At 38.1% G+C, this 19278-nt stretch overlaps 1 protein-coding gene across 9 annotated transcripts in view; it reads right to left on the bottom strand.

Moving 5' to 3' along the window:
• plekha5 (pleckstrin homology domain containing, family A member 5) overlaps positions 1-19278 on the bottom strand; it is a 238727-nt gene that overhangs the window by 83221 nt on the left and 136228 nt on the right. The gene's annotated exons all lie outside the window — the stretch shown is intronic.

The following is a 19278-nucleotide window of genomic DNA, read 5'->3' as shown; positions in this document are numbered from 1 at the left end:
AGAAAACATTTACAACAGCTACGCAGTACTGACATGAGAAATTCTCTCTTCATCAGAGCAAAGTGACAATGTGAGAAAACATACTATTTGCTACTGGATTCTCATTTGAAAACTCAATTCAAAGCATTTCTTGTCTAGGGTAAAAGAAAAATAAATACATAAATACAAAGTTTATTTTCAAAACACACCTTGTGTAGTTGGTTGTACTGAACTTTAACATGGTTATCCTTGTCTGTAGGTATCCTTTCGTTTAAGTTTAGAAGGGTAATCCAGGTAATCTCAAAAGCTCCAGCTACTCTTCACTCTGTAGTCATGCCTTGATCACAAGAATACTAAGACACCCACCCTTCCTTCTACACTAATTAAGGCTTCTTTCATGGGAAGATGTTTCTATAAATACAGTTACTGTACCAGCAGCAACAACCACATACAGTGAAACAAGCACTGTTGTCTTTACAGAGATGTTTCTTTCTTTTTAATCACTATGACAACACGCAAACAGACACTTCTTTTTTACATTTCCTGCAGACCTAGTGCTGGCTGGTTGAATTCAAAAGATCACAGAGCCAGAGCTTCATTTGTGCACAGCACAGTACTACACTGTGAACTCTGCAATTATTATTCAAAAGAATAGATTCTGACCAATACACAAATAAATAAATACATAAATCAATAAAACCACTGCCCAAGTAAACTTTAGAACATTATAAGTTTTATGTAAAAAGATTGGAAAAAATTATACAGCACACACACACAATCCTACTATAGGGAATCATACTGCAATCACCATTCACTTAATGTGTGTACCGAACAGTACAGTACGGTATACACATACAAAAACAATAAATACTAAGAAATAAGTGCAGTATTTCAGGACAACTTGGAGAACAAACTGCTTCAAATGTCTCTGTAATTAACCTAAGCTTATTGGCAGGATCATGAATGTGGTTGTAAGTAAGACCTATGTCACTATTTCCTCATATACTATAACACACAAATACAAACACATATTTCCTTATATTGTTAACTTGTAATTCAGGCTTCATTTTCTTCTTTCAAAACAAAGGGACACACTAGGTTTTACTTTTCGCTGCTAGTACTAAATCTATCTTATCAAACCACAGTCTAAGCACACCTAAAAAGGAAGCTGAATATTAGTCCCATGGTTGTTGTGTAGTAGCTTTGACTAATCAATTAAAATTCCTCCACAGCTTGCAAGGGGAATAACAAAAAAAATACAGACTGAAGAAGTGCAGTAGTTAGGCTGTGTTGCTAAAATAAAAAATTAAAACAAATTGCATACTGTAGCCAGGAATAATAATGTTCTGCTTAAAACCCAAAGCCTTACCTCATGCACATCCTGGTACCAGCATTGCAAACTGATGAATAATCTCAATGATCGGACTGGCTCTAATAAACAGCCTTCCTGACATAAAATGGAGCTTGGTCAAAAGCTGCCAGGGATCTGTGACAAGAATGAGCGTTATAACTAATGTGGTAAGCACGCCTGACATGATTTTGGGCCAGGATTGCTTTGACAACAGTATATTATCCCCTAACTGAAATAAACCAGCTGCTAATGCTTATATTAAGCCCCTGACCTAACCCAATCCATCAACTATGCTGGCTTTTCTCTGCAATAAATCAATATCAATTGCTATGCTTCTCTTTAAGAGTTTAATAATATACAAAAAGCAGATTGAATATAAAGGTATAAAATGACTCACAACAGAGAGGGGAAAAAAAAGAATACTAGACAAATTATGAGAGACCAAAACATCAAAACAGAAAACAAAATAAGGTAATAATTAAAGGGAAGAACCACCTACATCACTGAAAAACATCAGTAAACACTCACCACACAGTACCTGTATTGAACAGGACCATTTTACATTTAGCATAAGCAATGCCCATCAAAAACTATTCAAAGCCCTTAGCATACAAATGAGGAATCAGAGCAAAATACTTATTAAACTGATTTATGTGCATACTAGTGAAAAAGCTACTTGACAGGTGTGTGTGAGAGAGGAGGAAATAGCATTGCTAAAAATTACAGTATACAAAGAATGGGTAACTATACTTGACATTTGGACAGTATCCTATGCCAAAGCTTACTGATTTAGGGAAAAAAACAACATTAGAAGTCATCTACTTAATATAAAATAAAAAGCAGGCAACATTTACATCAATGAAATAAGAAGCACGTAGCAGAGAAACAGCTGTGTTTTTAGCATTTTTCTTTAGAAGGAATAATATAACAGAAGGTGTATTGGGGGATAAATGTAGTTAGATTCAAACAGCATTTCTTTGTTCACAAGTCATTAGCATGCAGTTTATGATTGCTGGAGGGGGAAGTTAAACCTCTCTTGGTTATGCGAGTCCTTAATCACACTTCAGAAAAACAAACTAAACAACAACTGAGAAATATAACATTACACAGCATAATTTTGCAGTTTTATTTCTGTAAGAAGTAGGACTAAATGAAATCATTTAACAGCGTTTAACTCCTCTGCTAAAGTCCAAGCCTCTAGTTGCCTTGAGTATACGACAGGCCACTTCCCTTCACGACATGTTAAAAATGTTTTCGCTCCCATCTGTTAGCAAGGCAGCATGACTAAGCCAGGGAGACATTGCATTATTGAATGCTCTCTATGCCTGTCACAAACTGTTCGGAATCAAAGATAAATATAGCCAAAAAACGCAAAAAAATTGAATCTTATGTGACAAGCTTTCTTGGAAGAAATGTATGTACTGAGGAGCATCATGTTCAGAAGTGCTCTGAATTGTACCAGAACAGAGCTGGGAAGGAAAAAAAAAAAAAAAATCTAAGGAAAGAATCTATTCAATGGGGAATCATGGCTTCATGAAGTAAAAGAACAAGCATTCTTTGAGATAAAACAAATAAATGCAAGTGACATGAAAAACACACACAAACAAACCATAGCCTATATTATAAGGTAGGTGATCAGGTGATAGTGCAGCCTGCTACTACTAAAACTACAGTCGTCCCTGAACTGTTCTTTAAGAATAAATCACTATCCTAATGCTGATGTCCCTAAAATACTCCATGGGGCAACTGCTATGGAGGCAAGAAGCACAAACCACCAAGACCCAGAATTATACATATGTGGCGCACAAACCAAAGGAGGTTTCTAGGATATAAATGGAGATCACGGGTTTAACGAATGTATTCATTTTAAGGCACAGCATTTCAACACTATCTTTTTACAGCCTGATATGTAAATAAAATAAAAGGTCTCTTTTGGTTTATTTAATGCAAAAGGAAACAATCTCAGGAGAGAGAGAGAGAGAGAAAACAGGATCATGGCATTATTCCCAACTTCAACTTCCCAGTGTTATTCTAAAATGTCACAATGCACACTTCTCAGGATTTGGTCTGTGGCTATATAAAAATTGTATTGCCTTACTAAACCCACATGGAGCAGTGAGGAGCATATGCAAGCATTTTCCCCTATAAAAGCTGTACATAATTTATTTTTATTTTTATTTTTTTTAAGAAAAAAGGGGATAGTCTTTTGAAGACTATAAAACTGTAAACCAAAAATATGTCTAGAAAAAATACATTTATACACACGCACGCAGTGTTGGGTTAAGACACAGAAGTCTGTCAAATGCATTTAGTTTGGTAGGAGGTAATTAAAATATCTTAAATGATATTTGTATAAATTTGTTATTTTCAATAGATATGCTTACACCATTAAAATGCTACACTAAATAAATCTGCCCAATGAGTTAATAAAAACCAACAAACAAACAAGACAAACTAAGACAAACTAAATGAACATACAACATAAGTGAAGATTTTTGCATTAATTGTGTTGTTCCATTTCAAGTCGAAGGCATACTGACGGCAAACAAAAGGAGATTACAAATCAGCTGTAAACACAATTTATCAAGACATCACTGGAGGGCATCAAGAGGGAGAGAGAGTGGCAATCAGACTACGGAGAGAAGTGGGCTGATGAGAAATGAGACGGGACAGTGTACGAAGTAGCAGTGCTGAGGTAGCTCTTGGTGTTCCCTGCAATGAATGCCCCTGCAGAAAGAATATGTCTGAATTAGTCAAATACAAAGCTGGGAGGGAGGGGGCATCATTCCAAATGAGTCCTTTCTCAACTTGTTTCAGCTACCAATAAAGATGTAGTAATTCAGCCAACGCAACAGAACCTGAAGTGACCATTGTATGAAGAAGAGCTTTCAGTAAAAATTATGAGCTGCAAGAACTTTGACAAACTGTCCACATTACAAGAAGAAATCAATGTTTTAAGTCACTACTGCTACAAGTTTGCAAGCCCACCTACTTTTCACATACAAATAATACAAGCAACATAAGGATTTACAGTGAACAGGTGGGTCAATACTTACATTAAATATTTGAAATGGGCTGTGCATTGTGTTTATTATTGAATACACACAGACATCTACAAACCATCAGCACTTCACCTTTTTGTGACACATTAGCTTTGGAAAGCAGTAGCACACTTGGAGGGATCAATTATCTGTGGTTTACCACAATGAGCAAATTATCTATTAAAAAAACCACACACAGCTATGATGCAGGAATGATGACAAACTTCCAGAGAGATGTCTGAATTTATTCTTTAATCAAGTACGAGTCAAAAAAAACAAAAAAAACTCAAGTATGAATTCTGCACCAATTAATTAGTTAAATCTCACTCTTTTTTGTGCCTTGTGGGGGACAAACAGGCTTAAAAAGAGTTACTGAAAAGGCTGACAGAAAATAAACAATAGGCCACCTATTCCCAACAGATATCCTGTTAAATAAAATATTAAGTTTAAGCCCTGTTGTCTCAGCGCTGACCTTTTCGAGAAGGGCAACAAAAGCAATCTTCTGTTGTCTACGTTTGCAGCAGTACTATTAAGGACAGTCTGAGCCTAGGAAGAAACGTTACACGATCAAATAAAACAGAAGAAAAAGCAACAAAAACTGTAAAAACTACAAAATATGCCAAAACAAACTCAAGAATAGCTGCAACAAATGACTATTTTGATAATCGATTAATCTGATGATTACTACTTCAATTAATCAGATAAAATAATTCCAGCATTAAACACAAGTGTTTTATTTTTAAAAAATCTGAAGTTTTGAATTTTTCTTTATCTTGCGTAATGCTCTGTTTAAAAGAACTTGAGACAGCAGTTATAAAACCAATAGAGAACATATGTGCAAAAATAAAGGGTAATATAGTGTATATATTAACAGGTGTTTTTACATTGATCTCAAAACACAAAGCTGTTTTACTCTTCAGTTTGAAAGGTGCTAAACTATTTTGATAAAAAATAAGATATTAGATAAAAATAAACATTACATTCAGTGTTTACAGGCTTTTCTACATCAAATAGCTTCCGCGGCAGTCTAATACTGGACTGTGGAGGTAGATTTATTTATTTTTTTAATGAGAGACAATACGAGTATGCATAGTAGCACAACGTGCGTGAAGAGAGAGAAACACGATTGTGTTCATATTCCCTTTCCCACCTCGCACACTAACTGTGAAAGCAGTTCGATTCGATCTGATTGATGTTAATAATAATAATAATAATAATAATAATAATAATAATAATAATAATAATATTACTTCTTGGCAGACGCCCTTATCCAGGGCGACTTACAACATAAGTGCAAAAATACAGTAAGTACAAGGCATCGATCATTACAAATTCAATTAAACTAAAACATAGCAATTCAAAATAAACCAATTTAACAAATTCCAATTTACAATTTACACAAGTACAGTAAGTGAGGTCCTACATCCTGGACGGTGAAAGCTCAGTGCTGTCAAGATGTAGGGTCACAGTCAGGGGTTACGGGAAAGGGAGCAAGGAGGACAACAATCAAGAACACAAGAAGCAAATAAAACTGTGAAGTGCAGGGGATAAAATGGACTAATAATAAGTGCTGTCGGAAGAGATGCGTCTTGAGTAAGCGCCGGAAGGAGGTCAAGGACTCTGCTGTTTTGACTTCGGTGGGCAGGTCGTTGCACCACTTAGGGGCCAGAGATGAGAAGCAGCGGCTCTTAAAATGTGCGTTAAAATGACATCGGACAATGAAATACGAGAGGAAGACGTGGACTGGTGGAAAAGCTCATCATCTGCGTGTCAAGCTGGGCACGAATGGTACCGACTGCCTGATGTAGCTAGAATTCTACAAAGTGGTTAAGCACAGATAAACAACAACGTGACTTAAATTATTAACAAAGAGTTTAACGTTGAAACATGCACTTTGCTTTTGTGTTTATGGTGAGGTGTACTTTATGTGCGAGATATATTATATATATATATATATATATATATATATATATATATATATATATATATATATATTTAACATCTTTGTAAACATTATGTAAAAGCTCCTTACTTCTTCAGCAGCCCGGTTGCAAACTCTAAACTAAACTCAAACGTTTTCCATTTGTTTTTTTGGTTTACGATATATATTTATATTTTGAAATCAATATTTATGACACTAATTTGATCATTGAGCCTTCTGCAGCACTGCGCCACGGCTGTTCAACGCACTTCCAGAGGCTGTGAGAAGCACCTATACACATAGCTTAAAGAAAATTCTTAAAAATCACCTTTTCAAATATTTTTTTAAGGATCTCTGTTAGTTTTAAAATCCTCTTAGGCTTTTTGTATTGCTTGCTCCCCTTTATTGGCTATCCTGCTTATTTTCTTGCTTACTGTCTTTTTACTGTGTCAGGATTGACTTGAGTGTAGCGCGTAGGTATAATAAGATTGCGTTATAAATAAAATGTATAATACTATTATTTTTATTATTAATAATAATAATGTAGTTGAGGAGGTAAAGAAACAGCCGTAGCTTGTGACACACACACCAGTTCAAGAAACGGAAAAGACTTAACGAATCCAAAGTGAAATATTATTCTTATGATTATTATTATTAATAATAATAAATAACATAAAATAATCATAATCATCATAATAAAAAGTGTCATGTACTTCACGGACAACTTTTCGGATGTCAGACTAAATGACGTGTCGGATCCAGCGCCCCTTCCTGTAGCAGCTGAGCTCTTCCTCCCCGTCATCGCGGCTCCGTGCGTTTTCTCTTCAGTGCTCATGCGTCATTTTCCCGCTCCCGCGCCAGGTCAGTTGAGCGTTGCACATGTTGCGCAAACTGTCTTTGCAGTGTTCAGTGCAAAGTGCTCCCATACTTTAGAAGACTTTCACGTCTTTCCACGGGTGTAGCTTCAGCCGGCGCCGTCTTTAACCAGTTTTTTTAGTAGCTGGTAGACCCAACTAATCGACAATGAAATTCATTGCCAGAGATTTTTAATTGATTTAAAACATTTAACCGATTAGTTGTTGCAGCTCAAGAAACATTGAATGTGAATGTAATCGTTTTCCCATTTTGGAATTCACAAAATCGTCTCTTGCTGCATAGATATAGATTACTCCCCCCAGTCTCTGAACAGAACATTGAAGAGAACCGGGCAAAAGTTGTGACCTCTATTCTAACCACTGCTCTCACACAAGCAATTTTTCCGAACACCGCTTCATGCCATCACACTAAGATTATGCAATTTTTCAGAATTGCAGTGTGCTAAATAATTGGTTTGCAATACAATGCTTGCTTTTCAAAGCTGTCAATTCAAATGGATATGCCGGTCAAAAAATCCACTACTGCTTTCAGAATTGTGCACTATATCATGCAGGGAATAGCTCATTAAATAGTCAACACAGTATATAACTGCAGGGAGGGGAAAGGTTACATTCAATCTTAAATAGGGCTGTAGTGTTGCATAAGGTCTTTATTCTGATGGTTTTTTGAGCAGTGGTCAATTTACAGGTAACAATTTGTGCTTAAAACACGAAATCATAGCTTATTTCAAAGAACGAAAAAAAATATGTACACTTTTTGATCAAGAGTGCATGGACATATATATATATATATATATATATATATATATATACACTCACCTAAAGGATTATTAGGAACACCATACTAATACTGTGTTTGACCCCCTTTCGCCTTCAGAACTGCCTTAATTCTACGTGGCATTGATTCAACAAGGTGCTGAAAGCATTCTTTAGAAATGGTGGCCCATATTGATAGGATAGCATCTTGCAGTTGATGGAGATTTGTGGGATGCACATCCAGGGCACGAAGCTCCCGTTCCACCACATCCCAAAGATGCTCTATTGGGTTGAGATCTGGTGACTGTGGGGGCCAGTTTAGTACAGTGAACTCATTGTCATGTTCAAGAAACCAATTTGAAATGATTCGACCTTTGTGACATGGTGCATTATCCTGCTGGAAGTAGCCATCAGAGGATGGGTACATGGTGGTCATAAAGGGATGGACATGGTCAGAAACAATGCTCAGGTAGGCCGTGGCATTTAAACGATGCCCAATTGGCACTAAGGGGCCTAAAGTGTGCCAAGAAAACATCCCCCACACCATTACACCACCACCAGCAGCCTGCACAGTGGTAACAAGGCATGATGGATCCATGTTCTCATTCTGTTTACGCCAAATTCTGACTCTACCATCTGAATGTCTCAACAGAAATCGAGACTCATCAGACCAACTGTCCAATTTTGGTGAGCTTGTGCAAATTGTAGCCTCTTTTTCCTATTTGTAGTGGAGATGAGTGGTACCCGGTGGGGTCTTCTGCTGTTGTAGCCCATCCGCCTCAAGGTTGTACGTGTTGTGGCTTCACAAATGCTTTGCTGCATACCTCGGTTGTAACGAGTGGTTATTTCAGTCAAAGTTGCTCTTCTATCAGCTTGAATCAGTCGGCCCATTCTCCTCTGACCTCTAGCATCAACAAGGCATTTTCGCCCACAGGACTGCCGCATACTGGATGTTTTTCCCTTTTCACACCATTCTTTGTAAACCCTAGAAATGGTTGTGCGTGAAAATCCCAGTAACCCTGCAGATTGTGAAATACTCAGACCGGCCCGTCTGGCACCAACAACCATGCCACGCTCAAAATTGCTTAAATCACCTTTCTTTCCCATTCAGACATTCAGTTTGGAGTTCAGGAGATTGTCTTGACCAGGACCACACCCCTAAATGCATTGAAGCAACTGCCATGTGATTGGTTGGTTAGATAATTGCATTAATGAGAAATTGAACAGGTGTTCCTAATAATCCTTTAGGTGAGTGTATATATATATATATATATATATATATATATATATATATTAAAAACAGTATGTTCTTTAAGGTTATTGGTTATAGGTGGAATATGTAGCATATTTCACCTGAATAGTAGCATGGGATGTAACTACAATTGGCACTGTGCAGCATTTTGATTTACATCAGACTTTTAACATGCCATTTGCAATCCTTAATGATGAAGTTAAGACAAGACAGGAGAGCAGGTAAAAGCAATATTCCATTAACTCTTTAAAGAGGCTCAAAGGGCTATGCAATGAGAGATTAATTTCCATGCCTGGTAGAGCAATGGTCTAACAACGCTGTGTTGGCCCAGCTGTATACAATGGGCTCTTCTACAGACACGGCGCAGAGATGATGTTATATCACAAGCATCACAGGGCTGAAAACCTCAAGCTGGTGTGTGAGTCTGCTGACAGACATCTTTTTCACCAGGAGTAAGACCACTTGGGAGAATACTACCAACAGTGTCTGAAGCTGCACCACTCTGCTCTCTGGTCCCCTCCGTATTGGGCCGGCACAGAGCCTAAACCATACAGAAGACTAGCTTTACATTACTACTCTTCCTATTCTTTTTCAGAAGCGATCAAATATGCAGTAGAATGTTTTGTCCTATATGATGGCAATAGTAATATTTTGGTACAATGTTAATTGAATTGCTTAATTATTTATATTTTTTTCAAGGTGATGGTAAGTACTGTGTAGCTAAACACAGCTGTAAGCAGAGATGTTTTACAGTCGCTGCTCTTCTGGAAAATAATCTAAGCATGCAGTTTTCCCCTTCATTGCACCAGCCACATCTGCTCACCTACAGTGAGGGAAAAAAGTATTTGATCCCCTGCTGATTTTGTACGTTTGCCCACTGACAAAGAAATGATCAGTCTATAATTTTAATGGTAGGTGTATTTTAACAGTGAGAGACAGAACAACAACAACAAAAATCCAGAAAAACGCATTTCAAAAAAGTTATAAATTGATTTGCATGTTAATGAGGGGAAATAAGTATTTGATCCCCTATCAATCAGCAAGATTTCTGGCTCCCAGGTGTCTTTTATACAGGTAACGAGCTGAGATTAGGAGCACTCTCTTAAAGGGAGTGCTCCTAATCTCAGCTCGTTACCTGTATAAAAGACACCTGTCCACAGAAGCAATCAATCAATCAGATTCCAAACTCTCCACCATTGCCAAGACCAAAGAGCTGTCCAAGGATGTCAGGGACAAGATTGTAGACCTACACAAGGCTGGAATGGGCTACAAGACCATCGACAAGCAGCTTGGTGAGAAGGTGACAACAGTTGGTGCGATTATTCGCAAATGGAAGAAACACAAAATAACTGTCAGTCTCCCTCGGTCTGGGGCTCCATGCAAGATCTCACCTCGTTGAGTTTCAATGATCATGAGAACGGTGAGGAATCAGCCCAGAACTACACGGGAGGATCTTGTTAATGATCCCAAGGCAGCTGGGACCATAGTCACCAAGAAAACAATTGGTAACACACTACGCCGTGAAGGACTGAAATCCTGCAGCACCCGAAAGGCCACCTGCTCAAGAAAGCACATGTACAGGCCCGTCTGAAGTTTGCCAATGAACATCTGAATGATTCAGAGGAGAACTGGGTGAAAGTCTTGTGGTCAGATGAGACTAAAATCGAGCTCTTTGGCATCAACTCAACTCGCCGTGTTTGGAGGAGGAGGATTGACCCCAAGAACACCATCCCCACCGTCAAACATGGAGATGGAAACATTATGCTTTGGGGGTGTTTTTCTGCTAAGGGGACAGGACAACTGCACCGCATCGAAGGGACGATGGACGGGGCCATGTACCGTTTAATCTTGGGTGAGAACCTCCTTCCCTCAGCCAGGGCATTGAAAATGGGTCATGGATTGGTATTCCAGCATGACAATGACCCAAAACACACAACCAAGGCAACAAAGGAGTGGCTCAAGAAGAAGCACATTAAGGTCCTGGAGTGGCCTAGCCAGTCTCCAGACCTTAATCCCATAGAAAATCTGTGGAGGGAGCTGAAGGTTCGAGTTGCCAAACATCAGCCTCGAAACCTTAATGACTTGGAGAGGATCTGCAAAGAGGAGTGGGACAAAATCCCTCCTGAGATGTGCAAACCTGGTGGCCAACTACAAGAAATTCCCTTAATTTTTTGTTTTTGTTTTAATGATTTGAATGCCTTTCCAGCAACTTTCAAATTTAAAGCAAAAATCAAATACATTACCTAGAGAACTTCCCCCCTTTGGTCCAAAGGTGGGGGGAGCATGAAAAACTGTGTATGCAGGGTGGGTGGGTCAGTTTGCGGACCTTGTCTGTCTGTGTGTTACATGTGGGTGTTTGTGTCATTGTGGCTCCCCCCGTCTCCGGGTGGTACAGCCGGAGAGCGATGATTGGGCGGGAGGGAGTCACCAGATAGGGGTATATATAAGGGCGTGGTGTCGCCCGGAAACTAGTTGGAGTCAATGGGAAAGACGGATATGTGTGAAGTTTATGTGAATCTTACAGCCAAAGGGAAGTGGATGTACCTCTTTGAAAAGATCAATGAACACCAGTATTGTTTTGGAAGACTTCCGCTTCTTTTGCTTTTATTTCAACAGCGACCATTAAGAGGTTAGGTCGCTACAATAATAATGTGTTTACTGTTATTAATTCCGTACAATAAAAAAAAAAAAGTATTAAAGCGTTCATATGCATACAGCTTCCAAGGTCCGGACTACTGTTCGGCGGACCCTGTGGTCCGGACTTCGGACCTTCTTGAGTTTTCACCAGCAAACTAAGTGCACACATCAAATTCTTCTCTGATTCAGGATTGTTTACACTTTAGTTACTATAACTATCCAATATTTCACCTTCATGCTGAACAGCAGCTAGGTTGTAGGTGCTAGCTGATTTTTTTAAATCTTATCTATCAGAAAATTGTAGATTGCTATGCTAACTTTACTCTGAAAAATGCGGTTACATGGAGCAAAATAATGCTTAGTTAGACACTAATCTTTAATTTAATGTCAGCCGTTTGCATGTCATCTGTTTGCGCTCCGCAAATAAATGTTTTTCCAACTTTTTTTATGTTTTTGTCGCCTATAAACCATATCTTCCTTATTTTATCATGGTGAGATCTAGGAACATTAAAAACAAAAACATGGGCTGTTTTATTTATGTATGGTTATCATTGTAATGGTTGTTATTTTAAAAAGAGATAAGATATTTATTAACGTATTTATGCCCATAGTATTTTCTTGAAGGATAATGTCATTACAAAGAAGATCAAACTTTTTCTTTTTTTGGCAACACCCCCCCCAAGGATTAAGGGACCCCCATAAAGTCTAACCCAATTCGAACACAGGGTGAATGCATGATAGTGTCATTACTCCAATGCAAAGGCAGTATGAAAGACGTTTCCTCAGTTTAGAAATTGTCAGCTGGTTAGGCAAACTCACAAAACATTACATTCAAAATCTATTGAAATAATTTATTAAAATACTCAGTTGACTGACACATACACACACACACACTTTAAAAAGTGTTCTGCATCCAATAACGTCTAGGGAACAAGTCACACTGAGAACATTTTGGTGAATCTCTTTCCAAAAATAACAATAATGCCACCAGTGTGGTATTGAAAAAAGTAGTGATCTGCAGCTGCCTTCAAAAGCTATTCAATTCAAAACAATTAATAAAAAACATCCAAAGCCACATTTCTATTCTTTGTTTCCTTTCAGCCATGAAACCTGACAAAGTTCAACTGTGTACCTGCATCCTATTCGTTTTGTTCAGGTATTAAATGCATAATAAAATGTTTTTATTTGGTTGGTTGTTTGTTTTTCTTGGTTGACACCCCCTCCAGTCTTTTAGAAGCTGCTGCTCATTGACTACCCTAATAGCTAAACAATGTCTCCTCAGTATACAGCAAGCTCTGCTTTGAGCATTAATTTTGAACGACCCCAGTGCTGAACCAGAAGAATGTGATGTCAGGGGCTGTTGATGAAATAAAAGACAAACAGAAGCACGGCGAGCTGCATCTTCAAAACAAGAAAGAAACCATAATTCAAATTAGAAGCCAGAGGGAGGTGATGTAAGCCGTTTGTTTTAACAGGTCAGATATGAAAATACAGAGGCAGCTTATTTGCTTAACTTGGTTGAATTTAAACTACAGATACTGTTTATAGTAAGGATGTGATGCCACATAAAAGCAGTTTACTTAAATGGCATTTGACTTATGACTCATGTCCTCCAGGATAATTGATTTATAACTAGGCTCACACAAGTGGTCACCATAATTAAATACTCATTTACTCAATAGATTTTTTTTTTCTGATATCTGTTAATCCATTTATTCCAGTTCATTTATTTAGTCTCATACATTTACATGAATTCAAAAACCTATTTTTTGCTTCCCTCCTAAATAATAAGATGAGGGTGCTGCTCTGTAACACAGGTGTCCCGGGTGAGGATGCATTAAAAAGGAAAGCAAACTGCAGCCTACAACAAGTATTTCCTCATTCTCTTATTCCAGCTGACAGCCAGTGAATTGTAACACCTTCAAATATAGGAGATGTTAAATGTATGCACACTAATCACTATTGGAGTTGTGAGCTACAGAGGTACAGAAAACAACAACAACAAAAACACACACACACACACACACACACACCATGTTTAAATTTTAGTAAATCCAGCGGCAGAATTTTAGAAGTTCAGTAAACTCAGTATGGAATCATACACACACAAATATTATGATATTTACCAGGCGAGTTTGGCTTGCTTTTGTATGTGCGTAAATTATGGAACACTGTGGGTTTAGACACTTAAAGAATTATTATTTTCCCCAAAAGGGGCAATATAAGAAGTTGTCTGGAAGGTAATTTCTAAATCCTCATTTGGGGGCACTTAATGATCTCCTTTTAAAATAATTTAGAATAATGCATCATGTGTCCACTTTCTCTAGCCATTAATGTCAAGAACCTCTCCTTCTATTGCTTTCTGGCCAACCAACAGATAAAAATAACAGGCATAAATTAGCAGCAGGATAGTTTTGACAGTGGCAGCCTACACACAATTCCAAAAAACTGCAGTAGAAGGGACATTTTAAAACATAGAAAGCTTATAAAAGCTTCATGCTTCAAGCTTCAAGCTTCCGAAGTAGCAGAATGAGAGAATGTCAGGGAAAACAGGACAGCAATGCTCCTCTACATCACTGTCATCGTGGGGTTAAAAAAAAAAAAAACATATGGTAACATATGATTGCAGTATCAAATTTGTACTGACTTTCCTCTATGGGTGTGGAGAGGACCCATATGGCAGATGTGGGTCCTCTGCAGGATGGCAGAACAGCAATGACTGTCCGAAGCTTAACCACAATCTATACAGAAATCTTTTTCGTTTTCTGATTTCATTTAAAACATGTCATCATTATTTAGCATATTTATTGTTCCAGAGATGCAACTTGAAAGAGAATGTGACAGAAAATAAAGTAAAACAAATAAAAACTACTTTTGCAGTAAGTCACACTACCAGTTCAAGGCTGTACGTAACCAATGGTGTCCAATGGTACCCAACAAAAGCAAATAACATATGTTACTTTAATATGTTATTGAAAGGTTACTGGATTACTGCGAAGCTGGTTCCTTAAGAGAGGTTATGCAATTCATAAAATACATACATACATTTGGGCAACATTTATTTATCATTATTAGAAGCAGTATAAACCAAACACAGAATGAACAGTTATGTCAGCACAGGATTCTCTTTAAAAAAAAAAAAAAAAAAAAAAAAATGGTTTTGTGAGAATTACCATGGTGACAGCTCCATGTGCATTGCTTTTCAGCAATTTACATCAGTCAATGTCTTGGCAAATAAAAGCTCTTGACAGAAATTGTACCAACTATTCTACTGTAATCTAACTCTTCCAACTCTGAAATATAAATAAAACAATATATATAAAAAAAACATTTAGGAGTTTTAGGAATTGTAAGCACTCTGTAAGGCCCATTTTTAAATCACACACACACAAAAACTGAAAGAATCTTACAACTTTGAGAGCACTGCTTCATAATCGTCACAGACTGTGCTTTTGCAATAAAACCCTCACAACTCTGGATGCTCAGTCAGAAATGCGCTGCTCTCTCCTTAGCAAGCTCATAATAACCTTGCAGTTACAACAAGGATCCAATTATTTTAGTGCACTAATGGGTTTAAGAAAAGATTAAACGAATTCTTGAGAAAGTGTCATGCTGGTAACAAAGGGCTCAATTAGAGGACCTTACTTATGGGGAATAAAAAAAAATACATGGACAGCTGAAACTCATCAACTTAGTTAGGCCTTTTAAAGCCATTAACGTTGCATAGTCAGTGAAGAATAAACCATCAGCATCACAACATCAAATCATGTGCATAATGGATATACACTACAAGGGTCACTGCTTGAGTTGGGGGTTTAAGGATAAGGAAAAAAGGAGAAAAGTAAGGCCCATCCCAGAAGCTCACTAATTTGAGGCCCAATTAACTGTACCTAAACGGACTTTACTGAAGAGTAACCAGAATGCCTTGTTTTTAGTGAAAACAAAACAGAGCTCTTCTGTACATTTAATGACAAGCAAAAAATATATAATTAACTCATATAAATCTATAATAAAACCTAAATTCCAGAATGCAATCAATCTGCCCTTTAAAGAGCACTTGAGTGAGTTGCAGTGATTATAATAACCATGTAAACAGACTCTTAAAGATCACACTATAATTATATCCAAAGTATTAAGCTCCATCGTCATATTATACTACCAAAACTACAAATTAATTACACTTAAAATTACAACGTAACTACAGAGTAGTCCATAAAATTTTAAAACTGCACCTTTGGTGCATGTTGGTAAAGTGTTGGCTTCACCTGGCATTTTCCAACAAGTCTTGTTTGTATATTGAGTCTAGTTTCCTTTTTAATTAAATTCAGCATTAACCTGCCAAACATTTGTATCCAAGTCCACAAAAAGGCACTTTTTTTCCCCTCAAAGAAAAGCATTTTGAAATTAATTACATAAATCTACTGACAGTTCTAATGCCCTATACAGTACACTTCCAGTTTATAACACAGCTTTAAAAAACAGATAATATGCAAAAACAGACATAAAGAGAAACAGTGGTAAACACACACAGCACCTGCTGCACACACTCCTGTAGCAGACTGATATTTCCAGCATAGATAGCAAAATGTTACAGTGCCAAAGTGTGAGGGCTCTTGGTTTTGCATAACAGGGCTCTATAGATTCTAAAAGACACTACTTATGTGTCCTCCTAAAATTATAAACTGTGCATGCTTAGCTTTGTGGATTAGGGTCCTGCAGACAGGGAAGAAAAAATTATAATCTGAAAAATGGGCCAGGATGACTCATACTTTATAGTTCATGGCGTGTGCAACACATGCTTAAAATACACATTAATTGCATGCTTGTTAAAGCCTTGGGTTTTCACCACTAAGTGATCTTCTGCATGAGTACAGTCTCGATGAGGAGACTGTCACCCCCTCAGTGGTCTGCTGGAATGGGGTAATTTTAAAGCACTTACTACCACTTGCAAGCATCTTACCCTCTCTTGCTCGTGACAGTTCAGCTTTCTGTGCCATTTTATTAAAATAGAAAAGAGGACCAGACAGCAAGATTTATTTCTATACCAGAAGGCAGATTAAATTACGAGGAACAATTCCCACTCTTTTGAAATGCAAATATACAAAGAAAAACACAGCAGACCACATGGCAAAATTCTACAACAATAAGTATCAAAAACATCTTCAAATTCAACACAATTACGCTACATTTTATATTTTGCTTAAAAATTGTACAAAAGTTAATCATATCATCTCTGAAATTGATTCCATATTAATAGGTAAAATCAAGCAAAACAAAATATGCTGACGCTAGAGACACATTGAGAATTTTAAACGATAGTTATTAGACAATGCTTTGACCAGCTAGTCCGATTTAGAACAAGGGCAAAAACTACTCCCGTTTCAGATTTCCTTAATTGCACAGCCCACTCCAAAGCTGTGTATACAATTCAAAGTAGCTTCTGGGCTACAATGGTATATTATAACTCCAGTAAAATATGAAAAAAAAACAGATGACAGAAAATAATTGTTCCTAAGCAGTCCAGTGTGTATTTTTTTTTTCCCCTTCCAATCGGCACAAAAGCTTTGCTTTAAAACTATTGCAGAGCAGCACATATGAGTCATTCATCATTAAAGAGTAATTGCCTATCTGAGGCAAAGATGAATGGCCTATGGTCAGCAGAGACATTTCCTGCTACCTTTGATCACATTGGACTTTGCTAAAGCCGACATCTCCCAGTATTGCAGCAGCAGTAGCGGGGACAGTCAATTGATAAAAATCACAGATGTCTTGAAGATTTATAAATGAATTAGAAAGCAAAGCAATAACTACCTCAACAAGTGCAAAGTTCCTGTACTAAGTGGTATACAACAACTATGTAAAACCCAACCTAATTGAGCAGGGAATTGAGGACCCCACCCCCCTTCCTTCCCCCATCAGATGTCCCATTCACTCACATGCCTAACTGGTGTCTGCTAGAAGAATATATTTTAAAATCACTGGATAATAAGTGACTGCATGACTAACCTTTCCTAGCACAAAGTGGCAATAAACACAGAAGTCTCAGCCAGTGCTGGTTCCTAAAAATCACAACAAGCCCAGTCAATGTGGAAAATTCACTGTAAACTATAGAGAGTAAGAAGCATGTACATGGGAGATTTACAATGAGGGGAAAAAAGTATTTGACCCCTTCGACTTAGTACTTGGTGGCAAAACCCTTGTTGGCAATCACAGAGGTCAGACGTTTCTTGTAATTGGCCACCAGGTTTGCACACATCTCAGGAGGGATTTTGTCCCACTCCTCTTTGCAGATCCTCTCCAAGTCATTAAGGTTTCGAGGCTGACGTTTGGCAACTCGAACCTTCAGCTCCCTCCACAGATTTTCTATGGGATTAAGGTCTGGAGACTGGCTAGGCCACTCCAGGACCTTAATGTGCTTCTTCTTGAGCCACTCCTTTGTTGCCTTGGCTGTGTGTTTTGGGTCATTGTCATGCTGGAATACCCATCCACGACCCATTATCAATGCCCTGGCTGAGGGAAGGAGGTTCTCACCCAAGATTTGACGGTACATGGCCCCGTCCATCGTCCCTTTGATGCGGTGCAGTTGTCCTGTCCCCTTAGCAGAAAAACACTCCCAAAGCATAATGTTTCCATCTCCATGTTTGACGGTGGGGATGGTATTCTTGGGGTCATAGGCAGCATTCCTTCTCCTCCAAACACGGCGAGTTGAGTTGATGCCAAAGAGCTCGATTTTGGTCTCATCTGACCACAACACTTTCACCCAGTTCTCCTCTGAATCATTCAGATGTTCATTGGCAAACTTCAGACGGACCTGTACATGTGCTTTCTTGAGCAGGGGGGCCTTGCGGGCGCTGCAGGATTTCAGTCCTTCATGGCGTAGTATGTTACCAATTGTTTTCTTCGTGACTATGGTCCCAGCTGCCTTGAGATCATTAACAAGATCCTCCCGTGTAGTTCTGGGCTGATTCCTCACCGTTCTCATGATCATTGAAACTCCACGAGGTGAGATCTTGCATGAAGCCCCAGACTGAGGGAGACCGACAGTTATTTTGTGTTTCTTCCATTTGCGAATAATCGCACCGACTGTTGTCACCTTCTCACCAAGCTGCTTGTCGATAGACTTGTAGCCCATTCCAGCCTTGTGTAGTTCTACAATCTTGTCCCTGACATCCTTGGACAGCTCTTTGGTCTTGGCCATGGTGGAGAGTTTGGAATCTGATTGATTGATTGCTTCTGTGGACAGGTGTCTTCTATACAGGTAACGAGCTGAGATTAGGAGCTCTCCCTTTAAGAGAGTGCTCCTAATCTCAGCTCGTTACCTGTATAAAAGACACCTGGGAGCCAGAAATCTTGCTGATTGATAGGGGATCAAATACTTATTTCCCCTCATTAACATGCAAATCAATTTATAACTTTTTTTGAAATGCGTTTTTCTGGATTTGTTTGTTATTATTCTGTCTCTCACT

The sequence above is a fragment of the Amia ocellicauda genome, chromosome 5, assembly GCF_036373705.1.
Source record: "Amia ocellicauda isolate fAmiCal2 chromosome 5, fAmiCal2.hap1, whole genome shotgun sequence".
NCBI lineage: Eukaryota > Metazoa > Chordata > Actinopteri > Amiiformes > Amiidae > Amia > Amia ocellicauda.
This window is presented reverse-complemented; position numbering and strand designations above follow the sequence as displayed.